At 50.2% G+C, this 12,237-nt stretch overlaps 1 long non-coding RNA gene across 1 annotated transcript; it reads right to left on the reverse strand.

Moving 5' to 3' along the window:
- Positions 1–8,213: 8,213 nt before the first annotated feature.
- LOC142922945 (uncharacterized) lies at positions 8,214–11,977 on the reverse strand. The gene is made up of 2 exons (XR_012940438.1): positions 11,871–11,977; positions 8,214–9,963 (listed from the first exon to the last, which is right to left on the reverse strand). It is a non-coding gene; the product is annotated as an uncharacterized LOC142922945 (long non-coding RNA).
- Positions 11,978–12,237: the final 260 nt, after the last annotated feature.

Genomic DNA, 12,237 nt, shown 5'->3' on the forward strand with positions numbered 1-12,237 from the left:
GACCAGTGCTCGGACAGAGATCTGCTGAACACTATCACGTCGTCCAGGTAAATCATGCACTGTTCCCACTGTAAGCCCCGCATTACCAACTCGATCAACCGCTGGAACGTCGCGCGCGCGTTAGTGAGTCCGAACGTAAGCACTCGAAACTCGAACAGCCCCATCGGGGTAGTAAATGCGGTTTTCGGCCTATCCTCTACCGCCATCTCCACCTGCAGTACCCGGACGCCAGATCGAGGGTGGAAAAATACCGAGCTCCTGCGAGACTGTCAAAGGTGTCGTCGATGCGCGGTATGGGGAATGTGTCGCCGAGGGTGACTGCGTTCAACTTTCGGTAATCAACGCAGAACCGAGTCGACCCGTCCTTTTTCATCACTAGAACCACCGGAGCAGACTAGGGGCTCGTCAAGGTCTGGATTACATTATCATGTAGCATATCCGCGACTGCCTCCTTGATCTGAGTCCGTTCAGGCGCGCTCACCCGGTATGCGGGGAGTTTGATAGGTCGGGCTGCACCCGTGTAAATTGTGTGCTTAACAAAGTCTGTCCGACCTACATCCGAATCGTGGTCACTGAACACGTCGGCGTACTCCTGCAACAACCCACGCAGCTGATCGGCCTCCCCTTTTGGTTGGTCCGCCCAAGGCACATGTAACGCGTCATGCAAAGGGATGATCTCGGCTCGGGGAGTCGGGCCGACCCGCCAGGCCAGATCCTGGTTGTCCTCGGGCCGGCCAGGGTCTTCCGCCCAGAGTGCGAACACCGAGTTGTTAGAGTGGCGCGCTTGCTGGGGGTGTATGGTGGCTACTGTGGTGCGCTGTCATAGCATCGCCGGGGTACTGTGTGGGTTAAACACCCGCATGAACAGTCGGCCCCATCTGCGTTTACTGGCGTGGCTGACCCGACGACTCCGTACCGCGCTGCCAACTCCGGGTGAGGAGTTAGCATTACTTCGCCCGATGGTCGGTGTGTGGGGTCGGTGGAGGGTGTTGCAACTGGCACCAGCATCTCGGCGAGCGGCCCGATGGTGACGGCCGACACCAGCGTAGCGGCCACGGGTGTGAAGCGAGGGCGATTCGGCTCGGGTCCCAGGAATGGGATCCGCTCCCCGTTGCCCTCCACGGTGGCGCATCCCTGGCGGTGATGCACTTTGAGGCCCAGTTTCTCCAGGAGGTCCGTACCTGCAATACACTCTTGGCACAATACACTCGAGATGTAGAATTCCTCTGTGCACACCTGGTTTCCGAGACGGACCTCGAGGGAAATCCTTCCCAGCAACTCCATCCCGGCTGCGCTCGCTGTGTGCAGCGCGTGATACGGGGCCTGCAGGCGGCTCACGTCAACCCCGAGCACGCTGCAGTGCACGGCGCTCACGAGTGAGGCTACGGATCTGGTGTCCAGTAGGATACAGGTGCGCTGCCCGTTCACCTGTCCTTCCACCAGTGACGTGGCCCCCGTGATTCCCGCCACCAGCTCCCGCAGCCAGTCGCCCGTGCTCACCATGTCCCTGGGTGTTGTGGTCAGAATCTGCGTGGGGGTCACTCGCTCACCATTATTATTATCGTCGTTCTGCAAAGGGACCGTGTTGACTGCACCCCTAGGTGGTCCACTCTCTAGGGGGCGTTGGCGTTTAACCGTGGCGCGTTTCTGACGCGGGCGATCTGAGGACAGTCCCTTACGAGGTGCCCTTGACGGTCGCACAGGTAACATGCTCGGGGAAGGGCGGCGGCCCCGTAGGAGCCTCCCCACCCGCCGCTGCCCAGACTCCGCCTCTTGTCGGGCTACCCTCCCGGCCAGCCCTCCCACCTCGGTCTGAACTGTCTCCACCGTAGTCTGCAGCGCAGTTATATGTGCCCGTACTTGGGGAACCTTGTTGTAAACTTGGGTTATTCTCTCACCCACTTGGGTTACCTTGTTGTCCACTTGGGTTATTCTTTCACCTACTTGGGTTACCTTGTTGTCGATCCCCCCGATGCCCATCTGTATCCCAGCTACCCATCCCGGGGTTGTCTCGCGGGATACCGAGGGCTCCCTTTCCCGAACCCTTACCGTCCTGGCGAGCTCCTGTTCCTCCTCTTCTTCCTCTTCCTCCTCGGTGGACAGGCTTGCGACGGTGCGCTCCCGTCCCAGTCCTCGGAGCTGCGCGCATTTGCTAGAAATTCTTTCACATTTGCGCGCGCGCTCGACAAGGGTGTTAAAGGGGAGACGCATACAGTTCATGTCTGGCTGCCACCACGCCGTGCGAGTTAAGTATCGCTGGATTCTCTCTGTGGCCAGCTCCTCAATCACCTCCGTCGTGTACCCCGGGCGTGCGATCTTTGTTAGCTCGCGCACATCCTCGGCATAATCGCGCAGATCCTCGCCAGGTTGGCGACGGCGTGCCTCAAAGGCTGCTTTTGCCTCCTCCTCATCGCGCGTACCGAAACGCAAATCAAGTCGGCGCATCAGCTCCTCTAGCTGTGTCTGCGCGCTTGTGGGTAGGGCTTCCACAAAATCGGCTGCCCGCCCATCCAGATTCATATTAAGTTGACGTAACGCCTGCGCGTCCGTCCACCCATTAATTTCCTTAGCCCCTAGGACGTTGCGGGCAAACGCTTTCCATGAAGGGGTACCCCGGCCGGTGAATATATGCCTTATTTTCGCGTGGGGTAACGCGGGGGTTCGTACCGCTTCTGACGCCAAACTGTGGGGGCGAATGTCCCCCGCCATCACCGAATTGTCGGGGCCGTTGGCTCCCGACTCCCCCGCCACATTTATCTCACCACCCCCCGGCTGCTTCTTGGGTGATCGGGCTAGCGACCTCCACTACCCCGCCCTCCTGTGCTGCTGACCACGTCTGCATGTATTAACCAATGGGTAGGGCACGTCGCTTTACGCTCGCGGTGCGCTGCGAGGCGGTGTACCGCGAGGAATGCGTTCGCCCATAAAAACTCTTTCCCGCCCGTGAACCTGACTAGCCTGGCACGTGTTTCCCTCCCACCCCCGCTCCACGTGCCCCGGTAATAACAAACACGCCTCTACCCCATGCCCAGCCCCGTACACCAATCGTACGCGAGGGGGTTGGGGTCGAGGGATGGGCGGGCGGGACGTTTGCCGTGCGCGCGCCGCCGATTGAGGAGGGTCGCCCGGCTCTGAGTTAAAGAGCCCGTTCGAACAGCGCACGAATACGCCCGCGCTCGGTGCTTTAGCTCGCTACTTCGCAATTAGCAATCGCGCAGGTACGCGACCACAACACCGTCGCACAGGCACACGAGCGCTAAACACCGCCAAAAACAGTCGCTTAGGCACGTGCCCGCCGAACAGCACATCCGTAAACAGCCGCTTAGGCACGCGTACGCTAAGCGCTCCGCCCCGATGTAAACAACCATGCGTGCGCGCGACCACCAAGCACTCTTTACTCTCGTATCTGCCGCAAACAGCCGCGTATGCGCACGAGCGCAAAACAGTACTGTATACACTCGTACCGGTATGCGAACACCAAACACTCCGTCTCCCTCCTCGCACTCACAGCAACGACGATGCAGCTTTATCCTCTATTAGCGGTTTTATTTCCCGCAAGTATCCCGCTAACTACGAGTGTCTGCGCAAGTCAGCAGACCCTCCTAACCTATTCCTCGAGGAGCCCAGATTCAGCTTATCCTGCCTATAGCTCCGCTTTCTACCCTCTATTCAATAGCCCAAACTTACCTCTCCTCTACTAACGATTGCTTCCACTCTGCTGCGCTGAACACTGTAGAAAGGCGATACTGTGAGTCGTCTCCGGAGAGGGTTGAGTCTAGCTGCGCTGGGCTCCTCGCACGGACGTCTTGAACGGCTGATCCTCCTACCCCGTGGACCACGATGATTTTGCAGAAGAAGACTTTTTTTACTGTCCCCCTCAACTCCTTTTTATCCTACTTATCACCAAACATATTGCACGGACCCTACACATCATCGCCCGTGCCTTTTCATTTTCGAGTCTATTAGCTGACCTATAACAAAAGGCACTCCGATGCTTTCGCACCTATGCTGCCCAGCCCAATCGGAAGTCGCGTTATTTTTATCTCATTGTCATCGAGTCCCTAATCCCATTCATAATAAAGGCGCACTGTGGTTCTCACACCCCAGGTGGCCCTGTCCATTCAGATGTTGGATGTTCTTACCCCTTTGTTATCTAGATCCCTGATCCTAACAAAGGCATTCCGTCCTGTGACCTTATCTAGTGCAAAAAGGCATTCAGATGCTTCCACCCCGTGTCGCCCTGCTCATTCAAAGGCCTGAATGCTCCTATCCTGTTGTCATTTCGATCCGTGAGCTCACCTATAATCAAGGACATTCAGTTCCTAATTCCATCTATAACAACAGGCATCTCGTGGTTCACACGCCCCGTGCCGCGTGTGTAATTTCGTCCGTGATGGCTTTACAGCCTCTGCCGCAACTACGTGATTTTAATATCAGGTCACGTCGCTGCGGTTCGTGCCAGCTACGGGGGGAGATCGCCCAAATTCCTGGCCGTAGGAAACCATGAAACTTAATCCCATTATGGGCTTCTGAAAAAAAAAACTATCAGCCTGGTGATCTCCCCTTCCAGCGTTCGTGCGGGGGGGGGGGGGTGCGGCGAAGTTCGCCGCGTCGGCGTTGTCACACCAAGGGGGTGGTGTCGCGGTGGGCACGGTCTCCAATGGAGCTACTCCGCCGTGGTGGCACCACATAATTCCTGCAGTCACGAAAGCTTCGAATCTAATTTCATTCACATCATCTACATCATCATCCACATCATCACCAACATCATCACCCACATCATAATCATCATCTACATCATCATCGACATCATCACCAACATCATTATTATCCACATCATAATCATCATCTACATCAACATCAGTATCATCCACATCATCATGACCACCCACATCATCTTCAGCCACATCAGCATCCTCCACATAACCCTCATCCACATCACCATCATCCACATCACCATGACCAACCACCATCGTCTTCGGCCACATTACCATCGTCCGCATCATCAGCATCGTCCAAATCATGATCCACATCATCTACATCATGATCCACATCATCTACATGATGCACATGATAATGATCATCATCATCTGCTACATCATCATCATCAGGGGGCTTTGAAGTGGACGCGTCCCGGCCAGAAGGGGCGATGACTGATGGCCACGAACGGCGAGGGGAGTGGCGACCAAGCGAACGGAGCGCGTCTGGGATTGACCACATCCGGGGAGATAAAGCGGTGCGTACAGCAGCAGCAGCAGCAGCCCGAGCTGCTGCTGCGTGGATTGTTACATCGCGGGCTTGTGGAAAGGGCGACGGCTTCAGGGAAGCCCTCATCCAGCAGTGGATTCATCACGCGTGACCGCCCGGCAAGGGATGGTCAAACAGCCACCAAAACATTGTGGTGAGGCATTCATCTAGCAGTAGATTGAACAAGCCGTGTGGATGTTCATGCATTGGGTTCATAATCTAAGTGTCTGTGTCACATCAACAATTGCAACAATATTCTTACAAACATCTGACCATCTTGTTAACCAGGTTTTGCATTATCACCATAGTACTGTGTTGCATATATGACACATTGAATCAAATTACAAAGTATTTGAATGCTATAAATTTCCAAAGGAAAAGCCACTTCGTTGAGCTATCATTTGTGGCCAGGTAGCTTTGAAAAATAACTCTTTAGCTCGGTGTGCCTTACCTGGTACGAATCTTGACTTAAAGCTTTCATGACTGCAGGAATTCATATTCTTTGGGTCTTTCAGTAAAGCCACGTAGATAGAAAAAATAAAAAAAACTAATAACAATATCACGACGTTTCGATCGCAACAAGAAAAATGCTAAACCCTCACAATACAATGGCCACCCCACACAGCTCCGTAGTACCTCTCCCACATTGGCATTAACTACCCCGCCCATCTCTAAACCATTTGTAAACAGCCCGTTGATTGGTGTAGACCTACTGCAGGTGTCAGAGACCTTCCCCACATTAACATTAGCTACCCCGCCCATCTCTAAACCATTTGTAAACAGCTCCATTTGTAAACAACTGTGTACAATGTTTATGAGGGTTTATTAGGCTAACTCTGCTAACCTCGGAACCATGATCCAGTAGGACATGGAGCGGGGAATCCCAGGAATATAGATACAAAGCGGCTTATCACGATGCTGCATTGTCAGCATAACGGTAGACACTTGGCTGAAGATATCAGGTTGACAGGCATTCGTAACCACTGCGTGCTCCCAGTCGTATGCGCTGAGACATCGTGACTACCCTCGGAAGATTCCATACACCCCCTGCTCACACAATCCATGACCTTCCACCCTGGGCCTGTTCTACTCACGCTGTGCCCTGGCTACTCGTGTTCTTCAGAGCGAGAAACCACAGCCTGCACCTCTGTGGGATGGCATGGCAGGTGCGTACAAGCGTGCGGGCGTATTGTGGTAAATAGTTATGTTTTTTCCCCTTGTTACCCCGATGCGCATGGCTATTCAGGATTAGGGATGTCCCAACTGACAGACTGAGTGGTGGTGGTGGTGTTGGAGTTAATAAAAAGGGGTTATTGCATCCAGGGTGAGTGCCGGATGGACCATGTTAGTGGAATAGAAGGGGGAGACCTACGCCTCAACTACATCTGTGTCTCTATGCGTCTGTCTGTGTTTCTGTGTCTTTGTGATTCTATCCGTCTGTTTTTATGTCTCTGTTTAAGTGTTTGTATATTTGTTTCTTTGTATGTGTTTTTGAGTGTTTTTTTTTTGCTGTGTTTCTGTGTCTGTATGTGTTTCTGTATCTTTGTGTGTCTGTGTTTTTGTATTCCTGTGACCGTGTCCCTTTCACTGTTTCTGTGTCTCAGTGTTTCTGTGTTTTTGTGTTTATGTATCTCTGTTTTTCTGTATGCCTCTTTGCCACTGTGACTGTGTTTCTGTGTCTCTGTGTGTTTTTATGTCTTCATGATTCTGTGTCGCTGTGTTTATTTCTGTGTCTGTGTCTCTCTCTTGCACTGAGTGTTCTGCACTCTTTTCACATCAGGGAAGCCGCCCCCTCCCCATCTAATGACGTCATCAACCAATGAACTGGTGACTTTTTTTGCAATGACCCTTCTCCATGTCATCAATAATAGCGTAGCATGTGAGGCTTTGACTGCATTAAAATATACAATAGGCACAATAGGCGACGTTTTGGGAAATGGACTCCCTTTCTTCTTCATAGCACATGCAAAGAGAAGCCAGGAGAGAGGCAGATTGGATGCTAAGAGCTGCAGGCTCCATTGGTTTACACCATGGGCCTGGGGGCCGATGAGAATCACATTTTACACGAGTTTCAACGTTCAGGTTCTCATCAGCGGCAGAGATTGAGCCTGATGAAGGTGAATCTGCTGCTGATGAGACAATGAAAGTCAAAACCGGTCCAGAGTATTGCTGGAACTGAACAAATGGTTCAAGCAAGCCTGACTCTTGATGAGACACTGAATGTTAAAACCGGTCCAGAGTTTTACTTGTAAGAACAAATGGTTAAAGTGAGCCAGAGAGGCCCTCTGATGCTTTGTCTTCATCGGCCTTGATAGCAAGCCGAGTGTTACAGAGTATCAGAGAAGGTGGGAGTGTGCGTATTTGCCTTTTCGGAGTTGGTGGGATGCTAAGTTTACCAAACTAAAGTGAGTATCCAACGCCCTGCATGAACATAAAGGGCCGGTTGACTCTGCCCACGTATGTATGTTGAACTTCTTTCGCAGCATACGTAGCCAACCTTACTACTCGGAGGTCCACGTGTGTACATTAAAGCCATCACCATCTTAACCACACGTTCAGGGTGGTGCATGAGGTCTCGAGGCTTCATTTTCGCATTGTGTAGATGATAGAGGTTATTGGGAGACACCTGGGGCCTAAAGGTGCGGTAGAGGGAATGGACACTGTTTGACCAGAGGAAAAAATGCACCAAGTAGTGTGTGTAAACACATCATAGCGGTAGACAAGTCGAATGGCTGAGTTAATTGATTGCAAGGGCCCTTAATCAGACCATACCGAAAGTGACTCATCGGGGCCACTGCGCATCAGCGTCCACACCGAGTGGAACCATTCTATGCATGACAAGGAGGCACAAGTCCCACCGTGGGTTTCAAGGGGGAGTCGGTGAAGCCAAGCCCCAGACCCCTCCCCGTCCCCTCCCCCGCTGTGAACTTCGAGTTGCATGACATACAGACGAGTTTGAGACGATGTTACGAATATTGTATTTTTATTACGTCTATTAAACCAACAATGATACTTATATAACTATGAATAAAATTAATCTTAACTGTTAACAGGTGGCCTTGGTACTTGCCCTTTTTGGCTTCATCTGTGATATCACCAGGCCACCTCAGCTCTCAAATGCTGGTTCAGCTATGCCCTTCCATGTCCTGGAAACCGTGGCGAGGTCATCCTCTGAGGACTGCCCGGATGAAAACCAGGATGGCAGGGCCCAGCGTAGGGCTAACTACACTAATGGGCTAGTCCCATGTGTGTGGTGTGTGTAGTGTGTATGTGTGTACAGTCAGTTCTGCTATAAAGCATGTTTTCATCACGCAAATATTGTATTAAGGAACACATTATTTTTATAACGCGGATAAGAATTGGATGAACGCGATTGAGTGAATAGAACTATGCCGTGCGAGTTGGAATAAGCAGTTGTATGGCTGCCTCGGCATAAGATCACGCAAGGCGAATCTAGATGCTACCCATGCACCTTGGTCATTGTTCAGCCTGCATACGCATCTCGCGTGTCATCGTGGACTGTGTTTTACTCTATACAGTATTGCTGTATTCGTCTCGCTTTATCATGCAACTTTGTAGTGCAATATTAATGAATTAACCATGTTTCTTCTAATATTATGTTTATCATGTTGTTAGTAACTTTATTTGTTAATATACATTTTTTAAACATTATAAAGTACGTTTTATGGGTGGAAAAGGGGTAACTTTTGATGCTATGGAAACAAATTAAGCCTTTAACATGTCTTTCCTATACTTGCCTAATGACCAAATTATAGTCGACCCTTCTGCATCGCGACTTTCCCCATTGCGGTTTCAATATATTGCGGGGTCGTTATAAGAAATAAAATGGGAATTTTTGGGGAGTTTTGCGAAAGCCACCGATGACACGCAAAGGTCAGCAGACAACACAAAAAGTTTAGGGACTCATAAATCCATTAAATATATGTACAGTACTGTATAATATTAATCTATTGTATCTTTCAACACCATAAATATACACTTTATTTTTTAAAGTTACATTTTGTAAAAAGTTAAGTTTGCTAAAAGAACGCAAAAGCCAGCAGACGACACGCAAAGGCTGAACATGTAGAGATAATTTAAAAAGTTTAGTAACTGGAGGTGCTTGCTTCGCTCACCAAGGGGACCAAAACATTTAACTTGTTTTTTTCAGATCGCGGGGCCTGCACCTCTAACCCCCGCGATGTGGAAGGGTCGACTCTACTTGTTAAATTACCAGCTTACTTAATGACCGTATTCATGGAACCAATTACCGTCGTTAAGAGGGGTTTTATTCTATATGTGTAGGGGTAAAAAAACTCAGGAGATGGGATCTGATATTGATGCTAGCACCGGAAGTTGCTCATGTATTCGCTTAGGCGAGCGTGTGTGTATACGGTGTGTGGAATGTGTACGCGCCCAGGATGAGCATTACGGTCGCATGCGGTGCATTTCTTAAAGCCACGGAAGAATGAGCATATGGCCCTGTATGCTCGAACCAGACGTGACTTCTTCTTCTCTTTCTGCAGGGGTTCACCCCACTCTCTAGTCTCCTCCTTGGCGGATGCCTCTGAGTGGATTGATGTGTCCACAACAGGGACACACTGACTCGGCACTTCCTCATCCCTCGGCACTTCCTCATCCCTCGGAATTTCCTCATCCCTCAGCCAGCTGTGCGCCAGTGCCTCTGCTGGTGTCATCCGCAGAGCTGGATCCCATCTGTTGAGGCACACAGAAATATGTGGCACACGTGGCAAGGGTGATAATGATGTAAGTATTTACGTGAATTTTTTTCTCTTACTGTGTCCATTAACTTACGTGTGTATGTTCAACTTATTTCGCACCATACATAGCCAACCGTGCCAATTGCAGGTACGGGTGAAGGACAACAAACTACATTCAATCATGAGTTAAAAAAAAAGTAGTTTTCAATCTATATTTAAAAGTTAATTGCCCCAGTGGTGTTGTGGTTAATTTGTGGTTCATTTGTGGTAAGCACTTTGTGTGTATTGAGTGTGATGTATTCGTTTAGCAAGTGTAATCCAATGCAGCTCCGTGAACACTGGACGGACATGGTTGGATCTTGCAAAGAATATTGTACATGCTGCAGCTTCCTAATGCTTTTTGCAGACGTCCCGTAGACTAGTGAGTTGCAATAATCTAACGTATACGCCACGATGTTGGCTATGTCATGACTCAATAGTGGCTGATTGTGTCATAGAGCCCTGATTAAAAAAAAATTGCAGGACCTGACTATATAAAAAAGGGAGAAGCATAAATCCTCCACTATTGGTGATGACTGGCAGATGAACCTTCTGTTCTCCCCACTGTAACACCTTGATGTATTTTTCCCCCTGGTGGTCCGCTCATTGTGAACATCGCTCCACTACCCTCAATTGTTGTTGGAGGGTCAATGCTTACAACTGTCCAGTAGCCTCAAGGTACGTGTAGCCTGGCGTTGCCCAGTGGCATCCTTCACCGAGCCCCCTCCACATACATGATATACATATATCGATATATGTTCCTTTTATGGGCTTTCATGTAAGAGTATGTGAGTCTATTGGTTTCTATAAGTGTATAAACCATGTGAGTGTATGAGTCTGGGTCTTTATATGTGTATGGACCACGTCAGTGCATGTGAGTCTATTTGTCTATGTATTTGTAAATGTATGGCTGATGTAAGTGTATGCAAGTTTGTGGGTCTCTATGTAAGTGTGTGGACATTAAGGGCCTTCATGATGGTGGGCAATCTCAGGTAAAGCTATGTGGCCTGAAGTCAGAGCCATTCCCTGTTTACCTTGGGGTGCGAACGGGATGTCCTCTGCCTCCCACATTATTTAACATCTTTTTCGACCACGTAGTCTGTGGATATTGGTATGGACCATGTGAGTGTATGACAGTATATGGGTCTCTCTTTACGTGTGTAGTGTTATAACGCGGGCTGCTGACGGGGAAGCGGCAGAGGCAGCAGGGGGCAGTACACACATCAGCAGAGGGAGATCTAAAGGGAAGCCCAGGAAGAAATCGATCTGGAAGCCTGAGAACCCGCTAGTAGGTTCGAGAAAGAGGGCGTGGCAAGGGCGGGGCGAGGCCACGCCAGGGGAATAAAAGGGGGCCCGGGACGGGAACTCGCGGCTGTTGCTGGAAGTGGATCCCCTCGCCGTGTCACCGTTCGTCACCTTCGTCGGTTCCGTCTCCGACCACCTTAGACGCCGCAAGCTAGACAGCCTGCAGACTGTTCCAGCTAGGTAGTACCTTCAAGAACATGGATGTGTGACTAGTGCGTAGGCACGCGGGGCACATGTGGTTTCCTGACGTGTAGAATAAGGAAGGTCCCTTAAGAACCCTGTCTCCGACTGAGTCACTACACGTGCATCGGCCATGTAAGTACGTAAGTCTGTGGGTCTCTATGCAAGTGCATGTTTTTACATGCAAGACTATGGACAATGGTGTTTAATGGGAGATATGGCTTGGAAGATGAAGAATGATCAGAATAGAGGGTGGAGCTAGTGATCAAAGAGGAGCTTTCGCCAGTGATGTTAAACTATTAAACTCTTTTCTTTTTACCAGGTGACTGAATGGGAAAACCTCTCGGTGGTATGGTGGGAGCGGGGGGGTGTTCTTACTCCAGGCAGCGGCTAATGAAGTCATGGAACTCCGAGTCCTGGCTCCCGAGTGCCAAGTAGAGGGGGTGACTGCCTGGGACCCTGCTTTGTCCGGACATCAAAGGCATCCCCGAACCATCTGCAGGAACGATGCAGACCAGTTAAAACATCACAACAAACCACAGCACCCTTGTACACCCACAGCGTAGAAACAAAATCTTTTAGTGCTCTGACATAGATCAGTGGAAGTGCTTTGACCGCATGTTGCAGAAGTTAATGGTTCAAATTCTGCAAGCCGCCCTGGTTATTACTTCAGTATTAACCATATGATGCTTTGCGCTGTTTGATTTAAAATGGGACATTACAGACCTTGTGAAGTAATAAAATT

This window comes from Petromyzon marinus, unplaced genomic scaffold, assembly GCF_048934315.1.
Source record: "Petromyzon marinus isolate PM22_M1 ecotype Great Lakes invasive population unplaced genomic scaffold, UKy_Petmar_22M1.pri1.0 PM_Scaffold_23, whole genome shotgun sequence".
Lineage (NCBI taxonomy): Eukaryota > Metazoa > Chordata > Hyperoartia > Petromyzontiformes > Petromyzontidae > Petromyzon > Petromyzon marinus.